We start from the raw sequence: 27,396 nt of genomic DNA on the forward strand, positions 1-27,396 counted from the left end.
CTTTTACGCACCGTACCACAGTGACGTATCATGCCGAGCTAAGCCAAATCCCCGGGCAGCGCTGTGTGACGCGTTCGCTGCTACCCACAAGACTAGGATGTTCCCTACACTCATCGGTACTGACCTCGTCGTCGACGAATCAGTTTAATCCATACCACACTCCGTCTGGTCATTCATTAGAAGGTAACAGCATAGCAATACAGGTTTGCCAAAAAAAAAAACAGTGGATTAACATTGCTTCCGTTGTGGAGCCCATCATTCGTCCGCCAGAGCTCTCGCACAGTTTGGCAGTCCGTTAGTAGCAGTTAGACCTGTAGCACGCGTTCTGATCAGCAGCTCGCTAGACGCGCTACGCCGTCTATCGCGATTGGGTTGTGCGATCCTTAGTAATTAACTACCATCATGCCGCCGGTATCAGTGATCGAGTCCTTGGTAAAGGAATTCAATAATAGCACCAGTGGTCCGAAACGGTTACATCAGTCCAGAACACGCTTCATGCCCATTACGTTCGGCCGCGATGGGGTAAGAGATACGATTCAACCAAAACAAAAAAAAAAAACAAAAATTTAAGGATAATCGAAAAAATACTGGTACCGCTCGACAAGATGTGATTTGTAACTTTGTGCTGTGTAATTTTGGAAAACAGCTTACCGCCAGAAGCGCGACGAATTATTTTCGTGTGCAATTCGATGGGCGTTCAAACGAGTGTGATTTATCTGCTGTGAATGTGTACAATCCTAATACTTGTGAGCAAAATGAAAGTAACTCCTACAAACGATTTGAGCCAGAAAATTTGAAAAACCACGAGGAATTATTAATTGTGTTTCGACGTCGTCACATCGGCGGCAAGCGAAATTCATTGTCAAGGCTCAAGAGAGACGCGAAAAGAAAAGATGTGAGACACCAAGACTCGTCTGTATGTTAATACTGACCGGCTAATCGATTTATGCTTGTAATGGTCCTGGTGTTGTAAAATGCGATTTGATTTGACTGTAACAATAGCCTTTTTGTTATGAAATGAGAAGAAATTTTGTGAAATTTTCACTGTCACTTTTCATTGTATTTTGTGGTCATCCAATGGTGCGGAAAAGCAGCCAGGGTTAACGAAATTACGTGTGATATGATTTATGAGCAAGCATATGAGGGATTACGCGTAATCACAGATATGGACACCTTCTGGAATTTAATTGCAACATTGAACGGTCTTTGGATTTGTTAAAAAAATGTTTCTAAGTAGAATGCTTTTAAATTTTTGAAATTAAATATTTTTCAGTACACATTTTTTTTAAAATTTGTTTGAATTTTCAGAGGCTATAGTTTTTGAGCAAAGCAGTTTTGGAAAAAACTTATAAAAACACGAGAAAGTTGCTGTTAACTTTTACCTGTAAAAGTTTTCGCAATTTATATATTAAAAAAGTTTACATCGTTGGCTAACGTAATTATATTCCCCTAACAAAAAATGTATAGATGACCTCTAGAATTTCTGCAGATCTACAGAAATGTTTCAGAACTTTCGAAAAATATGTCTTAACACAAAGTGTGGAATTTCTATTCATAACGAAATGTTAACTTCTCAAATGATAATTCCATTAATTCCTCCTTGGAAGATTTATGCTTTGTCGGCTTTAATCGTTAGGTTGTCTAATTTTGTGAACCCCGGGCAGAATAAAAAAAGGTGATTATAAAAAAGTAGAAAGCAAACACGCACAAAGAGTATGAGCGAAAATCTTTTGAAGTTCTAAAATACCCTGCAATGATAAATGTCACACTGAATAGGGTAAATATGTATAAACCAACTAAATAGTGTATCCGATTTTCCAACCATGGGGATCGGAGTAAACCATGAACGCGAACGGACGGGTTTTTTTCTGTCAGTTTGGATATTAAATTTTTTTTAGAAAAAAGTGGTATAAATGCCATTTTCATTGGTGGATTATTTAGTTTATTCCTGCCCGGAGTTGTGGTTAATCAAGATTTTGAAATAGAGAAACAAAGTTTGGTGCGGTCATTTTTGTTTCTCTGGTCAGTGATACGCAAAGTATATCGTGGGAGTACGTGCAACGCGTTGCTAATAGCTAAGTTTTCTTAATTATTGCGTGTGAAAACAGTGAAAAAAACATGAAAAGTTGGTGTTAAATACGTTAATTGGCCTTGATTATTCTCGAATGTGCGTTTTGTGGAGAAAAAAAAACGACTTCGTTGGACTTTGACCGGCGTAAAAAGAAACGGGAAAATAACTATCAGAAGAGAACAGTGCTCACTGGACACAGATAAAGCAGGATAAATCTTTTGCCGGATTATTGAGATCATGGAATTTCCTTAATGCATATTTCTGTTAATAAGCTAAGTATATTTTTTCCTTAGTACTGAAAATCTGTTCAAAGTTTCATCCGCGATGGACGTTTGCCACGCGGGGGCTAGAAACATAGCAACAAAAATCTTTTTTTTTGTTTTTATTTGGTGTAGACCAGTGACCCGGGGTTGCCAGCTATAATAAAAAGACTACGAACTTAAATTCAATCTGATGACTCTTGTTGGGCTCGTTTTATAATTAGTTTGGCTTTTGAAAAATGAGCTGTGAATGCATGACACTCTTACAAAACAAAATAGGCAGTTTTACAATATAGTTTAAAAATAGTTTGAAAATTCAATATCGCGCTCGACAAGTATTTGATCCCATCGTCTACCATGCCCTAACTGGTCGGTTACAGACATTTCACTTAGTTCTATGCTTTTATTTTATGACTTTTCTAGCTTTTGGACAATTGTAATACACATAAACAATTTTTATTTAATTATACTGTAACCGTTTTGGTCGGGCTGACGATAGTCCACGACAACTAAATTTTGATTGCGATTGTTTTGGCATTTTGTCAATAAACTTAGCACTTTGTTTGGTTTGATATGCATATTTGCATTTTTCCTAGTTTTTAGGCTTTGGAGGCATGAAACTTTGCCAGTAGGTATCTTAGTTCATTTATTATAAGAGAGAACCGGTGCGAAACATCGTGTCCCTGCGCGTCTGCGTCGGTAGAAGGGAATAGTGCTGCCGTGCATAACGCTCCGGTGTAAACGCGTCTTCGGCTCGGGTTAGTTAAGCACATCTAAGGGTTTACAGAGTGTAGTGAATCGCTTTTTAAGAACAGACGAATGTCGTTAGTCGACCTGTTAAGCAGAAAGCCATATCTCCGGGTGACCGAATATCTACCGTTATAATTTTCGGTATAAAGAGGGTCCTTCACGAAGAAACGATAGAAGTGGCGAGACGTTAACGTGGACTCAACTCCAGTACAGATGTCCGAATGTCACGTCGATACCTTCCATGAGTTCGTGTTTTCTACAGATAGATTATCAACGCGATGTAGTTTTCGGTATAACCTCTTGGAGGAAACAATAGAAGTGTCGAGACGTTAACGTGGATAGAGCTTTCGTAGCTCTCGTAACATTGTGTAGTCGGCTGAGATACACCAATGGGAGACTCTCTTCGATAGTTGCATGATGAATTGTTGAGGGAATGTTCGAATATTTTAGTCTGTATTAATTTAATCGCAGTTCCGGTATTCTCGCGTGCCCTTTTTTCGGTGGTATATCAAACAGAACGAGTTCGAATCGCGTAATAATTTTCGCGGAGGTTAATATGAACTTGTAGGCGCGATATTTGCTATGAACCCGGTACCCGAATTCAGCGCATCGTTTACCAAAACGAAATCTGCTGCAAACCCTACCCTTTTCTCCAACATCCCAGTGATTTCTCGTGGAAGTGCAGAGGTGTTCTCGGCTTCCAATAAAGCGAGTATCACGTCAACATATTCCCATACACACTCCTTCTTTGACCTGCATTCGGATGCGGCCGGCGCTGGTATTGCCTAACATAAAGATAAGATCACCAGTTTTTACACATTGAGGATGAATGTTAGTCCCAAACATCACCCATTGGTTCTCTGTGTAATAACAGCTGATCTGGCAATAACGGAGTAGCAACCGCGGGCGGTCAATCATGCTCATGCTCATGCTCATAAACCAACTAAATAGTGTATCCAAATGCATGAAACATTTGTTGTTTGTGATAAACATAGCTACAATATTGACGATGTTCCTTAGAGGGGGGGGGCGTATTATACCTGTTTACCCTACGAGCCGCGCCTGTTTGGAAAATTTGAGCAACGCTGTGATTAATTTATCACCTTCCTATTTCATGTAATGGGTTCGTATAAATAGAATTAGATATTTCGTTTTTGATAATTTTATTAATAATGCAAGTTGGATTTTTTTTCGGCTGAGCAGTTCCAAAAAAGCAGAACGACCCAATTTTATACTGCCCGACGTTTTGTCACAGATCGGCGATATCTTTAGGGGAAATGGAGGCAATTGATTAGAGATTAGAGGCTTTTTTAATTATCTCATTATAGATTAGTGGCTTTTTTATAGAGATGCACCGAATAGCACTATTCGGCCTTCGGCCGAATACCGAATAACCTTTTTTCCATTATTCGGTGAGACGAATATTCGGCCGTATATTCGGCTGAACACAACGTTGATCGTATGATAACAAAATAACCAAATGGGTATTATTTGAAGTTTAAGTTGTTTCTTTCGCTTTCCAATTGTTCATGTACGAAAACGATTGAAAATTGTCCGAACTATTACACAAGAAATAATTAATTTTGCGTCTATGGAATAAGGCACGCTAATCCGTGGCGCACCTACTTTTGTTCTTATTTGAGTTGTCGTTTAAAAATAATGTTTTTGAGGATTATGGTTAACACAATTTAAAAGTTTGTGTTACAACTACATTTTAAAATAAAATGCGAGAAATGAACGAGAACTGAGGATGTGACTTTGGCTCAGAAAAAATATACTTCATCCAGACAAGACATGAAATATTGTGTGGAGATTGCGGTTCCGTTTTAATGAGAATATTCCTTTCTAAGCCCAAGTTACATCTTCAGTTTTCGTTTACCCCCGTTTTATAAAACTTTGCACTATACTTTTATATTATTTTCTGATAATCATTGGCCACTATTCGGCTTATTCGGCCGAATAATAAACTTACTATTCGGCGAGCCGAATATTCGGTAAAATCCAATTTTTGCTGATATTCGGCCCGAATATTCGGCGACCGAAAATTCGGTGCATCTCTACTTTTTTACATATATCTTGTTTGTTCCTTGTGGTACATTCTATAATTGTGATGTTTACAAAATCTATGATATCATTCTCAATCATTAATATTTAAAACAAAACTACGAATCTAGTTTATTGTGAACCTATTGGGATGGCGAATAGTAGTTTTATGAAGCGAGATATTTTTATTTTTGTTTCGAATTTTTGCCTTTCTCCTAGAAAGGTATAGCAATCACTCGTAAAACTAAAGATGACTCAGTTCGACAAATTAAACAGTTTGTGTTGGTACAATTTTCAAGCTCACTTTTCTCAGATACGGCTGGACCGATTCTCAGTGTCGAATAGAAGGTCTAGTTGCCCCAGTTGCGCTTTGTATCAAAATGTGAGAAACATGAAAGGCGTCGTACACAAATAACGTAATGTTACATAAGAAGGAGGGTGGGTAGTTGAGAGAGTTACGTAACATTGATGTTTGCTCAAAATTGAAAACTTGGAGGGGGGTCGGATTGTTCAGCGTTACCTAATTCTAGGGGAAGCCACATCGAGCGTTACTTATTGTTACAAAAAGGGGAGGGGTTTTTTTTAGTTTCAAAATAGTTTATTTGACACGGCACGATACAATTAATGTTTAACTGAGCCAAGTACATTCTTTTTAATTCTAAATTAGCAGGAAAAAGAGGGAGGCACATTTTTTATATCTCGCGGCCGACTACGAGCTAGTGGGGATTAAGGGTGAGAAGAGGGGAGTTACAATTTTCATTTTAACTATATTAAGTTACAGAATTTATTTATTTGTTGATGGCTAGCAGTGATGTTCTATTTGAGCAGTTTTGTCTGAGGTGTCTGCGTGAACATAAAGATGCCGAGTCTTCGTCTTAGTGTCTCCAGCATGGTGTGTCATTTTCTTTCAGTTTGTGACGGGAATTGTAATCTAACAAATAGATAAAAATTCAAAATTTAATGTCAGCATTTTTTATAAACCCGTATAGCTGTGTCATGTACTGGAGATCACCGCTTCCCAGAATGTCTCTAACGGGTACGTTCGGTTGTTTTCCTCGGGCCCGAAGGGAATCTATTAGCTCGGACCTAACACCACAGAATTCGGCACACGACCAAACAACATGCTCGATATCATGGTAGCCATCGCCACAAACGCAGTGATTACTGTCTACAAGCCCTATACGAAAAAGATGCGTGTTTAACGTGTAGTGATTGGACATAAGGCTGGACATCACGCGAATGAAGTCCCGACCTACATCCAACCCCTTGAACCATGCTTTCGTCGATACCTTAGGAAAAATGGAATGTAGCCACCGTCCCAGTTCATCTGAATTCCATGATGATTGACAACTGTTGAGTGTCCTCTGACGCAAAATGCTATAAAATTCATCATAAGCAATTGGTCTTTCATAAATATCACCATCAATAGCACCCACCTTCATGCTTGTCTTTTCTCCTCAGTAAACCTCTAGAGTGCAGGAGAACATCTTGCACTGCGGAGACGACTGCCGTCACACTAAAGAGCAAATCAATACGCTCATGCTAGAAGAGAGCGACAAACTATTTTTTCTGTTGAGCTACCTGAACGCACTGCGGTGAAATCTGAAATCTCTCTCTTGCGAGACAATGAACTATGGTGTACTTTCTCACACGTGTGGACTTCACGCACAATAATTACACTGCAGAGCTATCTGCGGTGTGTTTCACAGTTGGTTTCTTGAGCATGGCAGAAAAGGAAAAAAGATTGGGAGAAAAAAAATAGACTGCGTTGCTCGTGCCGCTCGTGCCGGTCGAATTTAATCTGGTGGGATTCGTTCGTAGCTTCACGAGGACTACATTTTTCCCGGTAAGTTTTTTTTCACCTTCCGGACTACTCGCCAATGGACACTGTTGTGCACTTCTGCGTTTTTTCTGTAGAGTGATTCACCCCTCTTGTTTCTATCAGATGTGGGGTGAGCTGGAAGTGTGTTTGTCTCTCTGTAAGCTGGTTGAGACACTTTGGAGTGAGAAAGAAGCAGTGTGGTGAAAGCATTTGCTACACGCAGGCACATACTGGAAGGGAAGTGCGCGGTGAATTTTTTCTCCTCTCCTTTCACATACTGAGGAGAATGACACGCATGCCCACCTTAGCTAAAGAGTCAGCCTTTTCATTACCCGGAATCGAGCAATGAGAAGGGACCCACGCTAAGGTAACCCGGTAATTTTTATCTGTTAAAGCACCTAAAAACCGCCGTATTTTCCCCAGGAAATACCAGGTGAGCTTCACAGGCTTCATCGATCGCAGAGCCTCAATGGCACTGAGACTATCTGTGGGCACCCCACCAGGTTCCGGTAATCGTACGAAGAAAATTGATCCTCTGTTGGCATTTTTGTGTCAGATACCTCATATGACAAGCCCAGGTGCATTTAGAGTCAAACCAGACCCCGAGATATTTAGCGACTAAAACCTGAGTGATTGTTTTACCCGTTAGTAGGAGCTGCAGCTGAGCTGGGTTATGCTTCCTCGAAAAAAACGACCAGCTCAGTTTTCTCCGGAGAGAATTCGATACCCAGCTTAAGAGCCCATTCAGACAAATTATCTAAGGTATCTTGCAATGGTCCTTGCAGATCGTTAGCTTCGCTTCCAGTAATGAATACAACGCTATCGTCTGCAAGTGGACGTAGCGTGCATGAATTTGCAAGACATTCATCGATGTCATTGACGTAAAAATTATATAAGAGAGGACTTAAGCATGAGCCCTGGGGAATGCCCATGTAACTAATTCGGGAGTTGTCGAATCGCCATGTGAGAAATACATATGCTTTTCTGACAACAAATTGAGCAAAAAATTATTTCAATTTGGTGAAAGCCCCTGCGAATGAAGTTTCTCGGTTAAAACTTCTACAGAGACAGAGTCAAAAGCTCCCTTAATGTCCAAGAATGCAGAAGCCATTTGCTCTTTTCGAGCAAATGCGAGTTGAATTTCAGTAGAAAGCAACGCTAGGCAATCGTTCGTTCCTTTGCCCCGGCGGAAGCCAAATTGAGTATCTGAAAGTAAACCATTTGTTTCGACCCATTTGTCTAACCGTAAGAGGATCATTCTCTCCATTAATTTCCGGAGGCAGGAGAGCATAGCAATCGGCCTATAAGAATTGTGATCAGAGGCAGGTTTTTCGGGTTTTCGAATAGCAATGACTTTTACCTCCCTCCAGTCGTGCGGAACAATGTTTAGCTCAAGAAACTTGTTGAACAAGTCCAACAAGTGTCTTTTTGCAGAGTCGGGTAGATTCTTCAACAAGTTGAATTTAATTCTATCCAACCCTGGAGCATTATTGTTGCACGAGAGGAGAGCCATTGAAAATTCCAACATCGAAAATGGAGGCTCTTCCGTAGCTACTAAATACGCGTCGCGAAAGGTCTTCTGTTCGGGGACAGAGTCCGGACAGACCTTTTTGGCGAAATCGAGTATCCAGCGCTCTGAATACTCCTCGGACTCATTCGAAACGTTACGATTCCGCATGCGTCTGGCGGTATCCCGAAGAGTGCTCATCGCTGTTTCCCTCGACAACGCGTTCACAAACCGCCGCCAGTATCCGCGTTTTTTTGCTTTTATCAAGCTCTTCATTTGTCTATCCAGTACATCGTACTTTCGGAGCAAATCGATAGTGCCTTGTTCTCGGAAGGCCAAATACACCGAGGACCTCCGCGCGTACAGGTCTGAGCACTCTTTGTCCCACCACTTGGAGGGAGGGCGCCGTCTAATCGTTACCCCGGGTATCGGTTTCGTCTGAGCTTGAGTCGCGGCGTCGATGATCAAGCCAGAAAGGAACGCGTATTCTTCCTCCGGAGGAAGTTCCCCGTGGGACTCGAATCTTTTCGATTTTATGGTCTCATAGGACTTCCAATCAATGTTACGTGTGAGGTCATACGCAATTTTGATTGGATCCGTTGGAGTTGACCCATTAGCAATTGAAATAACGATTGGTAGGTGATCACTACCGTGGGGATCATTGATTACTTTCCACTGGCAATCTAACGCTAGTGATGTCGAGCAAAGGACAAGCACGCTTTCACGTGCTGGAGGATTAGGTACACGTGTCGCTTCCCCAGTATTCAAAAGTGTCATATTGAAGTCGTCGATTAAGTTACAGATTAAAGAAGATCGGTTGTCGTCATACAGCGACCCCCATAGCGAACAGTGAGAATTAAAATCTTCCAATATCAAAAAAGGCGCGGGAAGCAACTCTGCTATATCAGTGAGATGCCTCTGTTCAATCCGCGCGGATGGAGGGATATATAACGAAACAAGGCATAGGTCTTTTCCATTCATATTCGTTTGAATGGCAACAACTTCAATATTCGAGATCGAGGGGAGGTCGATTCTGAAAAAAAAATAGCACTTTTTGATCCCTAAAAGTACCCTTCCACCGTGTGAGTCTCGATCTCGACGAATGATGTTGAAATCGTGGAAATTAAGTTGGTCATTTGAATTGAGAAAGGTTTCACAGAGCGCGAACGCATCACAATTGTATGTGTTTATCAAATGTGAAAATAAATCGAATTTGGGGATGATACTTCTGCAGCTCCACTGTAACACAGTGACAAAATTCCTAACCTCTTTCGACGTATTAGTCATCGAAAGATACGATAGCTGAAATAAGGGGCCAAGTTGCTGTGAGTTGCTTCAAAAAGGTTTTCACTGTAGGGAGAAGGGCAAGAAGAATGTTTTGAAGGGGATCTGGTATGTTGAATGTTTTAAATATCCAGTCCACAATATCAGAGAATTTTATGAACCCTGTTTCTTTTATGTCTTCTGATCGAGGAATGGGTGCACGAGGGGTTTTTGGTGCCCCAGGAAGCGGTGGGAACTCCTGGTTTGATTTGAAATTAAAACCGGGGGGTACTTGCACACTTAAATTTTTTTGCCGGGTCTCGGTAATTTTTGCCGAGAACGGCACCACTGAGTGCTCGGTTAGAAAAAAATGGCAGCTGTCACATTTTTTCGAAAATCTCGGTTCAACCTAACTGAAGTTTCGGCACAAAGTATTAACGAGCCGAAATATCAGTTAGGTGAACCGAGATTCACGAAAAAATGTGACAGCTGTCATTATTTTTTTTAACCGAGCACCCAGTGGTGCCGTTCTCGGCAATAAATTACCGAGACCCGGCAAAAAATTTTAAGTGTGTGCTTCGGTTTTTCTTCACCGCTTCTTTTTTGTGGTGTTTTATTGGTCATTTCGCTAGGGGTTATCTTACGACCTTTGCGAGAAAGATTAAGAGAGTTGAGCATTCTCCTCTTCCTAGATCCCTCTGGCAAGGCATAAGAACACCCTTCGACGGGATCGTCAGATGTACCCTCATCGGTTGGCAAAAAGGAAAAGATGTTTCCTGTCGAGGGTGGCTCAGCCCTCTTAAGCATTTCTGCAAAAGAGCGCTTTGATCGTTCCTTGAGGGAACGCTTGATTTTTTCCTCGCGCTGTTTGTACGCGGGACACGCCGAAAGGTCATGCCGAGATCCCTCGCAGTAAAGACACTTTTCAGTATCCTCACTGCAAGCGGTCTCAGCATGATTGCCTCCACACTTGCTGCAGCGTGCCTTGTTGCAGCAGTAGGTGGCTGTATGACCTAACTGCTTGCAGTTTTGGCAATGCATGACCCGCGGTACGAACAGGCGTACAGGCAGACGAACCCTGTCCAAAGAGATGTAGTTCGGCAGTGCGGATCCGGCGAATGTTACACGGAAGGAATCCGAAGGGAGGAATTTCTTCTTTCCTTCTTCGATGAATACTGAATGCAATTGCTTGACATCCAGTATCTTTACATCTTGAATCAGGGGGTTCTTGAAGCAGCCAACCCCGTGACGCAAAATGTCATCGACCGTGAGGCTTCCTTCGGTAACCACACCGTCGATCTCCACGTCCTTGGCAGGGATGTACACGCGGTACTCTCTCGTGAAGAGCTCGTAGCTAGCGATTGCGTTTGCTTGCTTAAAGCTACTCACGACAACTCGCAGTTTGTTCGGTCTAACCTTTGTAATCTCGGTTACGTCCGAAAACTGTTTTGCCAGGTCCTTGCCTATTTGTATAATGTTAAGAGGCTTCTTTATGGGCCTAAAGAAAACTACGAACGGACCTTTCGAAGCATCTGGGTAAGCTTTCACCCGTGTTACCGGTACCCTTGGTACGGGGCTAGGTAGCGGGGAAGGTAGAGGGGAATTGATGGGGAAGATCTCAATCTCTTCCCCATTTGTTTCCACATCCAGGAATAGTTGCACCTGCATGTCGTCCATTTTGCGGGAGCTCTACCGCACACAAACGATAAATATTCGAATGTGGGGGGGGGAAGGGTGTTCAAGTAGTTGATAATAAATTTTAAAAACAATTTTTCAAACAACAATGGATCAAAATAAAAAAAAAAGTAATACTAATACTAATAACAATAGTAATAATAGTAATAATAATAATTATAACAATAATAATAATAATAACAATAATTATAATAATAACAATAATAATAGTAATATTAATAATAATGATAAAAATTCTAAAGTGAATACTTCACCGAACGTCTAAGTCACGACCTCACGGCTGATAGTTGGATTAATCGAGTGTCTCCGCAAAACAAACAATGACGATCCAGCTTCGTGTTGTGACACAGTGGCCGTATCTTACACTCGACCTTGTAGATGCCACTTGTAGTTGACTTCCACTCGCTCGATCGTATGATGGTCCGTGCTGCTAGCGGGGTAACAGCGGTGCGGGAGTATTGCTGCGGGAGCTGCGTATCAGATCACTGGCGGAGTAGCCTGCCCCTACCAGTGTGCAGAAGATGTTTCTGCCGATATACTGCAGGCTATTGTTATCGCGCAGCACAAGAACTAATCGACAAAAAAAACACCCGTACGATAACTCGTGTAATGTTATTTTGCGAATCAAACGGAGATAAACAATTTGCGTCTAATCAAGACGAAAGCAAAACAACGAATAAAAGGGGAGGGGGTCTTACATCTAGATTTTCAGCGTTACGTAATTTGTGTGCGACGCTGAACTTCAATATCTCAAAAGTAGCGTAAGAAACGGGCTACTTGTCAAACCCTCAAATAATGAATTTTACCAACACTTTACATTTATTACACTTATAGTTCAAAAGTTATGAAAAAACGTAATAAAAAATGTTTTTAGCATATTTTTCAAAATATGTGAATTATCTTACAAGTAAAAAAAAATCTTCCAAATGAAACCAGAACTAACAAAATTGGATGTTCTTGTCGAAAGTTATCTACGCTTAAGTGTATGACGATTAATGCGTGCGTGTGTACGTAGGTATGCGTTTGTTTTTTTTATTTTCAGGTGGATGGGAAATTTGCAACCAAACGCCTGAGATAACTAACCTCAGGGAACTACTATTCGCCTCCAGTCTTCAGCCCATAATACTCCCCGGGACGGCCGCTAAGTATTGCTTCGGGGAGCGGCTTTTATGCTTTGTGAAATCTCCTGGCTCTATCAAGTCTCTTAGCAAATTAGCTAACTAACCTGGATACTGGCAGTTAGCTAACACTGGCGTGTTGGTGGTCAACCTGTAGCCTGTTTTGCAACTTTAGGACTATTTGTGAGGCGGCTGCACAAACCGCCCTCCAGATGTTCGAGTCTTCACACACCCTCTGAACAGGGATGTGAATTAAACGCAGCGCGAAAACTAACGTTTAGAAATATTTGTCGGGATTTCTATGCACAATTTGTGAAACAAATTGCAAAGAGGTGCGATTTCACCGATCCTGTTGCAAAAACGGCAGCTATAAGTAATCTTGAATCGTTTTGAAATTGGAAATTTTAAAAGATTTGATGCGTCAATTCCCCAAATTGGTATCAGCAACTGACCGACAAGGGCGAAATAGCGAATTTCGTACGCTTAAAACAAACTTTTTGATCGGAAGATTCATTGAAACAATTGACGTGCTGGAGGATTAGGTACACGTGTCGCTTCCCCAGTATTCAAAAGTGTCATATTGAAGTCGTCGATTAAGTTACAGATTAAAGAAGATCGGTTGTCGTCATACAGCGACCCCCATAGCGAACAGTGAGAATTAAAATCTTCCAATATCAAAAAAGGCGCGGGAAGCAACTCTGCTATATCAGTGAGATGCCTCTGTTCAATCCGCGCGGATGGAGGGATATATAACGAAACAAGGCATAGGTCTTTTCCATTCATATTCGTTTGAATGGCAACAACTTCAATATTCGAGATCGAGGGGAGGTCGATTCTGAAAAAAGAATAGCACTTTTTGATCCCTAAAAGTACCCTTCCACCGTGTGAGTCTCGATCTCGACGAATGATGTTGAAATCGTGGAAATTAAGTTGGTCATTTGAATTGAGAAAGGTTTCACAGAGCGCGAACGCATCACAATTGTATGTGTTTATCAAATGTGAAAATAAATCGAATTTGGGGATGATACTTCTGCAGCTCCACTGTAACACAGTGACAAAATTCCTAACCTCTTTCGACGTATTAGTCATCGAAAGATACGATAGCTGAAATGAGGGGCCAAGTTGCTGTGAGTTGCTTCAAAAAGGTTTTCACTGTAGGGAGAAGGGCAAGAAGAATGTTTTGAAGGGGATCTGGTATGTTGAATGTTTTAAATATCCAGTCCACAATATCAGAGAATTTCATGAACCCTGTTTCTTTTATGTCTTCTGATCGAGGAATGGGTGCACGAGGGGTTTTTGGTGCCCCAGAAAGCGGTGGGAACTCCTGGTTTAATTTGAAAATAAAACCGGGGGGTACTTGCTTCGGTTTTTCTTCACCGCTTCCTTTTTGTGATGTTTTATTGGTCATTTCGCTAGGGGTTATCTTACGACCTTTGCGAGAAAGATTAAGAGAGTTGAGCATTCTCCTCTTCCTAGATCCCTCTGGCAAGGCATAAGAACACCCTTCGACGGGATCGTCAGATGTACCCTCATCGGTTGGCAAAAAGGAGAAGATGTTTCCTGTCGAGGGTGGCTCAGCCCTCTTAAGCATTTCTGCAAAAGAGCGCTTTGATCGTTCCTTGAGGGAACGCTTGATTTTTTCCTCGCGCTGTTTGTACGCGGGACACGCCGAAAGGTCATGCCGAGATCCCTCGCAGTAAAGACACTTTTCAGTATCCTCACTGCAAGCGGTCTCAGCATGATTGCCTCCACACTTGCTGCAGCGTGCCTTGTTGCAGCAGTAGGTGGCTGTATGACCTAACTGCTTGCAGTTTTGGCAATGCATGACCCGCGGTACGAACAGGCGTACAGGCAGACGAACCCTGTCCAAAGAGATGTAGTTCGGCAGTGCGGATCCGGCGAATGTTACACGGAAGGAATCCGAAGGGAGGAATTTCTTCTTTCCTTCTTCGATGAATACTGAATGCAATTGCTTGACATCCAGTATCTTTACATCTTGAATCAGGGGGTTCTTGAAGCAGCCAACCCCGTGACGCAAAATGTCATCGACCGTGAGGCTTCCTTCGGTAACCACACCGTCGATCTCCACGTCCTTGGCAGGGATGTACACGCGGTACTCTCTCGTGAAGAGCTCGTAGCTAGCAATTGCGTTTGCTTGCTTCAAGCTACTCACGACAACTCGCAGTTTGTTCGGTCTAACCTTTGTAATTTCGGTTACGTCCGAAAACTGTTTTGCCAGGTCCTTGCCTATTTGTATAATGTTAAGAGGCTTCTTTATGGGCCTAAAGAAAACTACGAACGGACCTTTCGAAGCATCTGGGTAAGCTTTCACCCGTGTTACCGGTACCCTTGGTACGGGGCTAGGTAGCGGGGAAGGTAGAGGGGAATTGATGGGGAAGATCTCAATCTCTTCCCCATTTGTTTCCACATCCAGGAATAGTTGCACCTGCATGTCGTCCATTTTGCGGGAGCTCTACCGCACACAAACGATAAATATTCGAATGTGGGGGGGGGGAGGGTGTTCAAGTAGTTGATAATAAATTTTAAAAACAATTTTTCAAACTACAATGGATCGAAATAAAAAAAAAGTAATACTAATACTAATAACAATAGTAATAATAGTAATAATAATAATTATAACAATAATAATAATAATAACAATAATTATAATAATAACAATAATAATAGTAATATTAATAATAATGATAAAAATTCTAAAGTGAATACTTCACCGAACGTCTAAGTCACGACCTCACGGCTGATAGTTGGATTAATCGAGTGTCTCCGCAAAACAAACAATGACGATCCAGCTTCGTGTTGTGACACAGTGGCCGTATCTTACACTCGACCTTGTAGATGCCACTTGTAGTTGACTTCCACTCGCTCGATCGTATGATGGTCCGTGCTGCTAGCGGGGTAACAGCGGTGCGGGAGAATTGCTGCGGGAGCTGCGTATCAGATCACTGGCGGAGTAGCCTGCCCCTACCAGTGTGCAGAAGATGTTTCTGCCGATATACTGCAGGCTATTGTTATCGCGCAGCACAAGAACTAATCGACAAAAAAAACACCCGTACGATAACTCGTGTAATGTTATTTTGCGAATCAAACGGAGATAAACAATTTGCGTCTAATCAAGACGAAAGCAAAACAACGAATAAAAGGGGAGGGGGTCTTACATCTAGATTTTCAGCGTTACGTAATTTGTGTGCGACGCTGAACTTCAATATCTCAAAAGTAGCGTAAGAAACGGGCTACTTGTCAAACCCTCAAATAATGAATTTTACCAACACTTTACATTTATTACACTTATAGTTCAAAAGTTATGAAAAAACGTAATAAAAAATGTTTTTAGCATATTTTTCAAAATATGTGAATTATCTTACAAGTAAAAAAAAATCTTCCAAATGAAACCAGAACTAACAAAATTGGATGTTCTTGTCGAAAGTTATCTACGCTTAAGTGTATGACGATTAATGCGTGCGTGTGTACGTAGGTATGCGTTTGTTTTTTTTATTTTCAGGTGGATGGGAAATTTGCAACCAAACGCCTGAGATAACTAACCTCAGGGAACTACTATTCGCCTCCAGTCTTCAGCCCATAATACTCCCCGGGACGGCCGCTAAGTATTGCTTCGGGGAGCGGCTTTTATGCTTTGTGAAATCTCCTGGCTCTATCAAGTCTCTTAGCAAATTAGCTAACTAACCTGGATACTGGCAGTTAGCTAACACTGGCGTGTTGGTGGTCAACCTGTAGCCTGTTTTGCAACTTTAGGACTATTTGTGAGGCGGCTGCACAAACCGCCCTCCAGATGTTCGAGTCTTCACACACCCTCTGAACAGGGATGTGAATTAAACGCAGCGCGAAAACTAACGTTTAGAAATATTTGTCGGGATTTCTATGCACAATTTGTGAAACAAATTGCAAAGAGGTGCGATTTCACCGATCCTGTTGCAAAAACGGCAGCTATAAGTAATCTTGAATCGTTTTGAAATTGGAAATTTTAAAAGATTTGATGCGTCAATTCCCCAAATTGGTATCAGCAACTGACCGACAAGGGCGAAATAGCGAATTTCGTACGCTTAAAACAAACTTTTTGATCGGAAGATTCATTGAAACAATTGACGTGCTGGAGGATTAGGTACACGTGTCGCTTCCCCAGTATTCAAAAGTGTCATATTGAAGTCGTCGATTAAGTTACAGATTAAAGAAGATCGGTTGTCGTCATACAGCGACCCCCATAGCGAACAGTGAGAATTAAAATCTTCCAATATCAAAAAAGGCGCGGGAAGCAACTCTGCTATATCAGTGAGATGCCTCTGTTCAATCCGCGCGGATGGAGGGATATATAACGAAACAAGGCATAGGTCTTTTCCATTCATATTCGTTTGAATGGCAACAACTTCAATATTCGAGATCGAGGGGAGGTCGATTCTGAAAAAAGAATAGCACTTTTTGATCCCTAAAAGTACCCTTCCACCGTGTGAGTCTCGATCTCGACGAATGATGTTGAAATCGTGGAAATTAAGTTGGTCATTTGAATTGAGAAAGGTTTCACAGAGCGCGAACGCATCACAATTGTATGTGTTTATCAAATGTGAAAATAAATCGAATTTGGGGATGATACTTCTGCAGCTCCACTGTAACACAGTGACAAAATTCCTAACCTCTTTCGACGTATTAGTCATCGAAAGATACGATAGCTGAAATGAGGGGCCAAGTTGCTGTGAGTTGCTTCAAAAAGGTTTTCACTGTAGGGAGAAGGGCAAGAAGAATGTTTTGAAGGGGATCTGGTATGTTGAATGTTTTAAATATCCAGTCCACAATATCAGAGAATTTTATGAACCCTGTTTCTTTTATGTCTTCTGATCGAGGAATGGGTGCACGAGGGGTTTTTGGTGCCCCAGAAAGCGGTGGGAACTCCTGGTTTAATTTGAAAATAAAACCGGGGGGTACTTGCTTCGGTTTTTCTTCACCGCTTCCTTTTTGTGATGTTTTATTGGTCATTTCGCTAGGGGTTATCTTACGACCTTTGCGAGAAAGATTAAGAGAGTTGAGCATTCTCCTCTTCCTAGATCCCTCTGGCAAGGCATAAGAACACCCTTCGACGGGATCGTCAGATGTACCCTCATCGGTTGGCAAAAAGGAGAAGATGTTTCCTGTCGAGGGTGGCTCAGCCCTCTTAAGCATTTCTGCAAAAGAGCGCTTTGATCGTTCCTTGAGGGAACGCTTGATTTTTTCCTCGCGCTGTTTGTACGCGGGACACGCCGAAAGGTCATGCCGAGATCCCTCGCAGTAAAGACACTTTTCAGTATCCTCACTGCAAGCGGTCTCAGCATGATTGCCTCCACACTTGCTGCAGCGTGCCTTGTTGCAGCAGTAGGTGGCTGTATGACCTAACTGCTTGCAGTTTTGGCAATGCATGACCCGCGGTACGAACAGGCGTACAGGCAGACGAACCCTGTCCAAAGAGATGTAGTTCGGCAGTGCGGATCCGGCGAATGTTACACGGAAGGAATCCGAAGGGAGGAATTTCTTCTTTCCTTCTTCGATGAATACTGAATGCAATTGCTTGACATCCAGTATCTTTACATCTTGAATCAGGGGGTTCTTGAAGCAGCCAACCCCGTGACGCAAAATGTCATCGACCGTGAGGCTTCCTTCGGTAACCACACCGTCGATCTCCACGTCCTTGGCAGGGATGTACACGCGGTACTCTCTCGTGAAGAGCTCGTAGCTAGCAATTGCGTTTGCTTGCTTCAAGCTACTCACGACAACTCGCAGTTTGTTCGGTCTAACCTTTGTAATTTCGGTTACGTCCGAAAACTGTTTTGCCAGGTCCTTGCCTATTTGTATAATGTTAAGAGGCTTCTTTATGGGCCTAAAGAAAACTACGAACGGACCTTTCGAAGCATCTGGGTAAGCTTTCACCCGTGTTACCGGTACCCTTGGTACGGGGCTAGTTAGCGGGGAAGGTAGAGGGGAATTGATGGGGAAGATCTCAATCTCTTCCCCATTTGTTTCCACATCCAGGAATAGTTGCACCTGCATGTCGTCCATTTTGCGGGAGCTCTACCGCACACAAACGATAAATATTCGAATGTGGGGGGGGGGAGGGTGTTCAAGTAGTTGATAATAAATTTTAAAAACAATTTTTCAAACTACAATGGATCGAAATAAAAAAAAAGTAATACTAATACTAATAACAATAGTAATAATAGTAATAATAATAATTATAACAATAATAATAATAATAACAATAATTATAATAATAACAATAATAATAGTAATATTAATAATAATGATAAAAATTCTAAAGTGAATACTTCACCGAACGTCTAAGTCACGACCTCACGGCTGATAGTTGGATTAATCGAGTGTCTCCGCAAAACAAACAATGACGATCCAGCTTCGTGTTGTGACACAGTGGCCGTATCTTACACTCGACCTTGTAGATGCCACTTGTAGTTGACTTCCACTCGCTCGATCGTATGATGGTCCGTGCTGCTAGCGGGGTAACAGCGGTGCGGGAGAATTGCTGCGGGAGCTGCGTATCAGATCACTGGCGGAGTAGCCTGCCCCTACCAGTGTGCAGAAGATGTTTCTGCCGATATACTGCAGGCTATTGTTATCGCGCAGCACAAGAACTAATCGACAAAAAAAACACCCGTACGATAACTCGTGTAATGTTATTTTGCGAATCAAACGGAGATAAACAATTTGCGTCTAATCAAGACGAAAGCAAAACAACGAATAAAAGGGGAGGGGGTCTTACATCTAGATTTTCAGCGTTACGTAATTTGTGTGCGACGCTGAACTTCAATATCTCAAAAGTAGCGTAAGAAACGGGCTACTTGTCAAACCCTCAAATAATGAATTTTACCAACACTTTACATTTATTACACTTATAGTTCAAAAGTTATGAAAAAACGTAATAAAAAATGTTTTTAGCATATTTTTCAAAATATGTGAATTATCTTACAAGTAAAAAAAAATCTTCCAAATGAAACCAGAACTAACAAAATTGGATGTTCTTGTCGAAAGTTATCTACGCTTAAGTGTATGACGATTAATGCGTGCGTGTGTACGTAGGTATGCGTTTGTTTTTTTTATTTTCAGGTGGATGGGAAATTTGCAACCAAACGCCTGAGATAACTAACCTCAGGGAACTACTATTCGCCTCCAGTCTTCAGCCCATAATACTCCCCGGGACGGCCGCTAAGTATTGCTTCGGGGAGCGGCTTTTATGCTTTGTGAAATCTCCTGGCTCTATCAAGTCTCTTAGCAAATTAGCTAACTAACCTGGATACTGGCAGTTAGCTAACACTGGCGTGTTGGTGGTCAACTTGTAGCCTGTTTTGCAACTTTAGGATTTCGTACGCTTAAAACAAACTTTTTGATCGAAAGATTCATTGAAATAATTGACTTAACTTGGTCTGATATGTTGGACACCCTTAGGCGGGATGGTAAATTTATGTTTCCGTTACAGATCATGTGTTAGATTTTTTTCAAATAAATCCACATTCTTCGACTTGGTTAGAACACATACGTTCAATAACAAGCTAATGATCTCAATTTTGAAAGCTAACAGCTACGTTGCAGACCAAGGAGATGAAAACTTAAAAAAATAAATTTAAAAACCTGTGTAAACATCACGTAGAGAATATATTCTGCAAGTAACAATTTTTCTATCCAATATTCTTAGTTCAGATGTACAGATAATTTTGAAGAAAAATACAGATATAAAAGTGGTAACCCTGCCTCTGAACTAGGTTGTCCGGAGTCTGGCAGCCCGCTTATTACCATCATGTCGCTACGCGCACGCGCAAAACGAGGACATACGAAGAAGACATGCTCAGCAGTCCCTTCCGCATCCACGCACTCGGGGCTCATATCAGATTCCATCTATTTCTTGCCTTACTATCGATTAAGAAAACAAAAAAGTGTGTTTAATTTGAAAAAGTCAGAGAAAAATGTGAGGTCAAACAGTCCCATCTTAAAAATAATAGCATATCAGTCCCACCAAATGTTTTTCTGAGTATGGCCATATTTTGTCTTCAGTTCATATAACAAATTCTTAGTGCTCCTAGGAGTACGCGAGAAAAAAATCAGTAATGGCTTACAAAGCAATGCTTCTTTATAATACTTCATATGATTTTCACTATTGCTCTTAAAACACGACTGTAGCAATCAAACAAAGCATTGTTTAATTTGAAACCTGAACTTGACCACCACAACATGATCTACCACTACTCTCTCCCATGCTACGAGAACAAATGGTACAATTGATTTGGAAAATATCGTTGAAGGGGTACGCGGATAAAAAAAGGTTGAGAAGCGCTGCAGCGCTGTATTAAAGCAATTGTACAGCTTAGAAAGTCAATCTTATTTTCAATACTGATGCATCGTTATTAACATTCTCATTTCAGCATTTTTCAATGCACCAATTCAAAAGAAAAAAAACAATTGCAATATTTTATAACTTTCAACCAATATTATCTGAATCCTGTATAAATCATCACTGTATAAAAAGTGACACAAAGTAAATCTGTATTTCTCCCTAACGAACTAAGTATCCGACCAAGAAACTATATTTATCTTCTATCCTAAAAGCTCTTTAGAAGCAATCGGATACGTTGATGGCCGATTTACAAACAATCTAGCAAGATGATAGCTACCATTATATTTATAAAAAATATATTTTAAATCCCTCGTCTGTAACTTATGAGATAAAGTCGGACAGCTTCAAAGTTATGACATGTATTCAACGCTGTTTGCGCTAAATGTTACTCGCTTTCCCTACGCTTTAAAAATATTTTAAACGAAGCGTTGCTTTGTGGCGAAAACAACGGCAATTAATCAAGCAAATAGTTAGAAGGTGGTGTTGGAACCACGACCAAATGTTTGACGCAGGACTATGGTCACAGAACGGAAGGTCATCTGTGATTCGAAAATTGCTTAGTGCTCAGTGCATTTTGCAGCGCTCCCTTGTGGTGGAAAGAACGCATTTTACACGGAAAATTAACAGAATTTATACTTCTTTTATTGAAATCTTTCATACACCCTGGAGACAAGACGCGACAGCTGGCTTCTTATTTTTCTTTTCGTTACGGTCGTCATCCACACCGTTGATGCCAGAATGATTATTTTTAACAACTTTTGCAGGTCAATGAAAATAAAACAAATTTAAAATGTAATGTATATAATCGAATAATAGGGTAGAGCGGGGCTAGTTGGTTACGGGGTAAGTTGGTCAATGAGAATATCTTCGAATCGACTTAAAATATAACAAAACTAGAAAATATTGTTAGATCTACGGTAATAAAAAAGTCATATTGGTTGCACTGCAAGCGTTTTGCTTATCTTTTCATGCCACATTTCGACCCACCTCGAATAGTTTTATTGAAATCGTTCAAATAATTTTAATAACATTTAGATCAAGTAATTTAGCGTTGGCTGCTGAATACTAGGACCAACCATAAGGAAAGCACTTTGCAGGTACGTAGTATTGTTATTAGGCGTGTAATATTGAACTGGTGCGGCTGCCCCGGCTGGGCATTTCATACACAGTTTTTCTAATTGTGTAAACATCTGGAAGACAACTTGATAACAAGTGCCATTCATGTAATAGTTATTGTTCGCTTAACCCATGCTATTCAAAAACATCTTAAAGTTGTTTTCTGTGCAGTTTTGATAACATCATAAGCACAAGTTACAGACGAGCAGCAGCAGTTTATATTCAATAATCTATATCAGCGGTTCTCAACCTGGGGTACGCGTACCCCTGGGGGTACTCGAAAGCCTTCAGGGGGTACGCGAAAGAAAAATCAGTAATGGCGGACTGTATGCATTCAAACAAACCGTAGTTTAATTTAAAACCTAAAAAGGACTACCACAACATGATCTATCACTACTCTCTTCCACTCTGCGAAAACATTTCAAACCAGGGGTTCCATCGATATGAAAAATATCGCCAAGGGATACGCGAACAAAAAAAGGTTGAGAACCGCTGATCTATATAATACAATTATGCTATGAAAGAACATCTCGAGAATGAGAATATAACAACACAAGTTTTCAATTGCGCTTATAGTACTCTTATATGACTACTGTCATTGTGAATTCTTTCCTAACATTTTTTGTGTGTTACTTGGGGACTTCTGGTTTCCGCAAAACAACCATAAATGATTGAATACCACCCGATATGGGTCTTTCTGGAATCGAATTGATGCTCTGAGGTCAAAATTTAATTTCGGACGCTATTTTTAAATTGAAGATGGTGACTTCCGGTTTGCGGTAAACAGTAAAAATTGACCAAGTACCACCCCATATGAGTCATTTCGGATTCGGAATGATGTCAAGAGACCTGAAAACGATCCAGAAGCCTTCTTGAATTCCAAGATGGTGACTTCCGGTTTTCGAAACACAACCCAAAATGACCGAATACCGATGTGTGTATTCCACGGATTGGGATGATGCGCAGACACCAGAAATCAACTTTGAACGCGTTTTTCAAATTCAAGATGGCGACTTCCAGTTTCTGAAAAACTTCCAAAATTGACCAAATACCGTCTCATATGAACACTTTTGGATTCGGAATGGTGCCAGGAGATCTGAACACGACACCAGACGAACCGAAAGTCACCATCTAGAATTTTAAAATGGCGTCTGGGGTCGATTTTTGGTTTCAGGGCATTGTTCTATTTCTTATAAAAACCTTTTTTATTTTTTCTAAAAACCGGAAGTCGACATCTAGGAACCCAAAATGGCGTCTGGTGTCATTAAATAGTGTCAGAGCATCATCCCGATTCCAAAAATACCCATATTATTTTCCAGGAACCGGAAGTCATCTCTTGGAATCCGAAATGTCGTTATGCACGCTCTGGACATCATCTCGATTACGAAAATACATTTATTGGAGGGTATTTGACCATCTTAGGTTGTTTTCTAGAAACCGAAAGTTGACATCTTGGAATTCAAAATGGCGTCTTGGCCATTTTCCGATCTGTGGGCATCATCCCGGTTGCGAAAATAAATATTGGATGGTATTTGACCTTGTTTTTTATTGTTTTTATGGCTTCTAGAAGCCCCAATTTATCGCGGAAGGACCATTTTGAAAGCAAATCAACAAAACCATTAAAATGGTTGTACTTAAGATTCTATTAATATGATCATAAAACCATAATATTCCTCAGCTTCGGAGCATATTCACATATCACTGGTTATTCTTGAGTAATTTGTGTACAAAAGCATTGTTATTAAACATATTTTTTCATTACGGTTAATAGCACTTAGTGCGTACTTTTGCCTCACGATAAGTTTTCCAGCTGGTTTGAGTTTTATGACAAATTTCAAAATATTTTCGCCAAAACAAAGTCACACTACAAACCACAATTATTCAAGAGTTTTTTGGGTTCTGTTGATTTCGAGTTTCTGTAGTTTTCCAATAGGTCAATCATATTTTTCAAAACTAAGAAAATTAGATCAATACAGCTCAAAACACAATTTTCCTCATAGCTTTGCACCATTTAAACGGAATCTTATGTGTTTACATGTGTGATTACCTGACGTTATAATACTGCAAATTCACAAAATGTTGCCAGTGTATTTCGCTCGTATGTTCCGAAAAGGCCAATGCGTACTTTTACTCCGTGCGTACTTTTGCTACTCACTACTCTAACCGTTTTAAATCTAATAACACTTGTGGCGGTTTCATTTTCCATTGCCAAACAAATTCTTGGCCAAGATGCACCACAACAAAGGCCAATATTGGAGCATACGCAGAAGGTTAATACGCAAATTGCAGATATCAGCACGCGAATAGAGAAGCGCTTGAAATCTCAGACGTAAAATCAAAGGCAATGGAACATACCCTAAGTTTTCAAGCAATTTTCGTGCATTCTACCCCGATTTCAGTATTGACAGTTTTTAGATCAAAGTTGACGAAGGTTTGTGAAATAAACTGAAGTGTATATATGTAGTATTGTAAATTCCAAAAGTGTTAGAGTTAGAGGAACCAATGTTTTTTGTATTATTTGCAAGTCCGTTAACCATAAAATTTGACATAAAATTCATGAATTCATGAACAAAGCCTTCAATTGAAGAAAAAATGCAATAGTTATTAGGTAGGCTACGACCCGTCCGAATGTAACTTATAGCACTGAACTAATTATCCAGCTCAGCCGATTGGCCCTATAGGTGACACAGGTCATTCCATTCATAGTTCACGTCACCGTTATGAATTATAAATACCTTATTTCACAATGGTTTACAGTGGTAGGTTAAAAAACATGAAAATCTTGGCGAGCATATAATACGTAATCCATATAAGTCAATCTGGTCACAAAAGCACAAAGTAGTCAGCTAATCAACGTCTTTCAATCTTTCCTCAGAAACCGCAATTCAAGAAAGACCCCCATAGCGCGGAAGCGCAAGACTTTTACGAGCTACGTGACCGCTGTCGAGGTACCGGTACCCTTTTCGAGGATCCCGAACTTCCCGCCAAGATTCGGTCACTGGTGTGACGTGGTGATTGACGACCGTTTGCCGACGACCAACGGAAGTTTGGTCTATATGCGATCCAGTGAGAAGAATGAGTTTTGGAGTGCATTGCTGGAGAAAGCGTACGCTAAGCTGTTCGGATCTTACGAGACATTGCGAGGTGGGTCAGCTAGTGAAGCGATGGAAGACTCCACAGGAGGAGTTACGGAAACGTTCGAAATTGAAAAGCTCCGAAGGATTTGTTTCAGATCATCGAGAAGGGCTTTCGAAAACACGCTATGTTTGCGTGCAGTTTGGAACCGGACCCGAACAAACTTGAAGCCGAAACTGCTCAAGGTTTGATCCGGGGTCATGCGTATTCGATCACTACGGCCAAGATGGTAGATATAGAAACACCAAGGACGAAAGGGAAAGTTCCATTGTTACGACTGAGGAACCCGTGGGGAAATGCCAACGAGTGGAATGGAGCTTGGAGTGACAAGTCACCAGAGTGGAAGTTTATTCCGGAGGAAACCAAGCGCGAGGTCGGATTAACTTTTGATGTAGATGGCGAGTTCTGGATGTCGTATCAGGATTTTGTTAAATATTTCGACCAAGTTGAGATCTGTAATCTCAGTCCTAATTGTCCGATGGTTCGTCAGATGATGGACTACCCTTGGAAGCAAGCATCGTTTGAGGGCGAATGGGCGATCGGAAGCACGGCAGGAGGCTGCCGAAATTATCCGGATACTTTTTGGCATAATCCACAATATGTTATTAGTTTGGAAGATCCGGACAAGGATGATGACGATGCCAAAGCGACAGTTATCGTTGCTCTGATGCAAAATAATCGACGTCCCAAGCGGAACAAAGGAATCGACTGTCTGACGATAGGGTTTGTCATATACCGTGTTGGCGAAGACGATCTCAAGAAAAATCTCTGCCAAAAGAATTTTCCTCCGCAACGCTTCGGTGGCAAAATCCAATTTCATCAATCTACGCGAAGTTACCTGTCGATTCCGACTAGATACCGGAACGTACGTGATAATCCGGTCTACTTTTGATCCGAACACCGAGGGTGAATTCCTGATTCGGGTGTTTTCCGAGTGCCCGAGTTGCATGAGCGAAAATGACCAATGCGTAGGGGTCTGCGAAATGGATCCTCGGGTAAGTTGGGTCGACATTGCACGAGTTGCATAACGTTATGTTTCTAACTGCCTGACAAATATGCCTTTCATTTCCCTGTTCCCATCGTAGCGACTTGTCAGTGTTAGTGCACTTTAGAGATAAATGTAATGAATAATGCTAGTAGTTAAAATGCGAATATTTCACTAAATGTTTCTGCATTGCTGTATATTCTGCTAATGTTTTAAGGTCCCAACCAGTTATAACACCAGGCCAGCTGCAACAGTAAGTGTATTATTTTAACAAAAAAAACACACATTTTAAATGCATGTTTCACTCTTTCACCAGTCAATTGACTTATCAATTAAAATGAACAATCCCTTCTGCAGATCGATCAAACCCTTCCGGACCCAACGAAGCCGGACCCCCAACGGGAGGCGATGGAGAAACTATTCATTGATGTGTCCGGAGAAGATGGCGAAGTGGACTGGATGGAGCTGAAACTAGTGCTAGATCATTGCTACCGTGATGACATAGCTATTGTAGCCAAAGGACTTTCCCAAAGCTATCAGCTAGCCCCGGTAGGAACCCATTTATTTTTGTTTAGTTTAGTTAAGTTTATTTGAAACCTGCTTCCTCAATTGCTTCCGATAAACCTGGTGGCTGGCAATCCTGCAGGATACAGGACGTTCCGCACAAACGATTTCCGCAGACTCGGCGCTTACCAAGAAAAAAATTACCAAGAAAAAAAAATCAGGTAGGTATTTTTCGTCCTTTAGTAAGTTCCCATTAATAAGGTTATATCCATTTTTCAGCGGATCCAACGGTAGCTGGTTTCTCGAAGGATGCCTGCCGTTCGATAGTCGCCATGCTAGACGAAGATGGGTCCGGGAAGTTGGGCTTCGTGGAGTTCCAAAAGTTGCTGACCGAGATCGTACGCTGGAAGGCGGTCTTCAAGTTGTACGACCAAAATCAAACCGGTCGGTTGAATCCATTCGAGCTACGAACGGCGCTACAGTCGGCTGGATACAATCTCAACAACAAGATTCTTAATAGCCTAATGCATCGGTACGGCGGTTTGGTTCGACGATTTCGTCACCTGTGCGGTTAAAATTAGAACCATGATTGGTAGGAACCCACAATATCGTTAAACAGTGTAATCATATTAATTCTGTTATCCTTTTTAGACATATTTAAAGCAAAGGACGTCAATGGTACGAACATCGCATCATTCAATATGGATCCACAAAACAATTTATTCTTAA

General features: G+C 41.1%; 1 pseudogene; it reads left to right on the forward strand.

Annotated features, from left to right (window-relative positions):
• The first annotated feature begins 408 nt into the window (after positions 1-408).
• LOC129721041 (calpain-A-like) lies at positions 409-27,396 on the forward strand (annotated as a pseudogene).

This window comes from Wyeomyia smithii, chromosome 2 (assembly GCF_029784165.1).
Source record: "Wyeomyia smithii strain HCP4-BCI-WySm-NY-G18 chromosome 2, ASM2978416v1, whole genome shotgun sequence".
NCBI lineage: Eukaryota > Metazoa > Arthropoda > Insecta > Diptera > Culicidae > Wyeomyia > Wyeomyia smithii.